General features: G+C 40.2%; 1 pseudogene; it reads left to right on the plus strand.

The window, feature by feature from the left end:
• Window positions 1-737: 737 nt before the first annotated feature.
• LOC103727701 lies at window positions 738-1275 on the plus strand (annotated as a pseudogene).
• Window positions 1276-1537: the final 262 nt, after the last annotated feature.

Consider the following 1537-nt stretch of genomic DNA (forward strand, 5'->3'; position numbering starts at 1 on the left):
GGAGCACAGCAGAACTTCAGAGCAGTGCAACTGTTCTATATGATACTGTAATGATGGATACATGACCCTATGTGTTTGTCAAAGTCCTTAGAATATACAACACAAAAAGAGACCATTTAACACAGTAAGACTATAACATTAGCTAGCCCTGACTCTGCTCTTGCCAAGACAAGAGACTGAAATGTGTCTGCCTCCAAGAGACTCTTGTTCAACTTTTACTAAAATTATAGAAAGATTTAAAACAATGAACCTGAACTTTAGTAACATAGCTGAAACAATTTTCAGTGGAGGTAGCAGCTGCCAAGGGAGAAGGGATTTCATGTAGTGAGTGTTCTGTGGTTGAAGACTTATCTCCATAGTAAAGAAAACTTCACATTTTTTAAGGGGCTGAGAAGCTACTGGAAGTTTGGTTTTCCTGACTGAAACCAGATGTAAACCAAGGATCTGGGAATCTTCACACTCTCCTGAGATTTGACTAGGATGCACTGTTGAAAGATGGGCAGTATTCAGTTATACATGGGACTGTCTAAGACAGGCTTCCTCATGGAGATCCCTGGTAACACCTCTTGCTAAGAGCAAGAGTCCCTGGTAAAGCTTACTGGGTATGACAGCAGGCTTGACTCAGTTCAGTACTTCTGTTATTCTCATGAGAATTTCATGAAGCCTTCTTTCATGAAGTCAGGACTAATTTCCCAAGTGCAGGTCCCTTAAGTGGGGAAGCATATTTCACGGACTTTATGAATTTTGATTGTTGGCACTTGTGTACTCTGGGTTTCCCAAAAGCAGGAATCAGTCAGTCAGAGCAAACCCTGGAAGTTTTATGAGTAAAGCTAACCCAGAAGCTGTGGACCTACTCTGTATGAAAGATGGCCCCACTGCCAAGGATGTCACTGATGAGAAATGGGACCTGTGACCTGGTGCCAGGCTCTGTCACTGATGCCATGGTATTCTGTCCTTTTGAGTATTTGACAAGTGGAATGAAATTGTGCGGAGTGTATTGGGCTATTCATATCACTCCAGAACCAGTATTTTCTTAAGTTACATTTGAAACAAACTTAAGTCAGACTTTCTGTGATGAACTGACTGGAAAGGTTATGGACATTTTCAGGGAAATTTGTGGCCACTTTGTTTAGTAATCAGACTTCTAAATTTTGCACAGTACTTTGTTCACCCCAAAAGATTGAAGGTTTTAAATGCCTTGATTGCCAGAGTGCTCCGTTCAATGATAACAATTCTGCTTTTACTAATCTTACTAAGAAACAGCAACAACAGTGATGTTGATTAAGAGCGATGAAGGGAAAATATAAAAACAGCACACATCTAAAGTGGTGGGGCTGTCCAGATGTGGGTCCCTGGTTTATATAAGCACTGCTTTGCAGTTTCAGAAGGCCCTAGCAGTGATAAAAGCCCATGTAATGACAGTGTAATAATTTGGAATTTAATCCATTATTATATCAAAGATTTAGATAGCTTCACCAATATTCTCTATGTTTAGCAGTTTGATATAGGTTGGCTTTTAATTGTCACCCAAAGGTCC

Source organism: Nannospalax galili, unplaced genomic scaffold, assembly GCF_000622305.1.
Source record: "Nannospalax galili isolate Female #2095 unplaced genomic scaffold, S.galili_v1.0 scaffold127, whole genome shotgun sequence".
Taxonomy (NCBI): Eukaryota; Metazoa; Chordata; class Mammalia; order Rodentia; family Spalacidae; genus Nannospalax; species Nannospalax galili.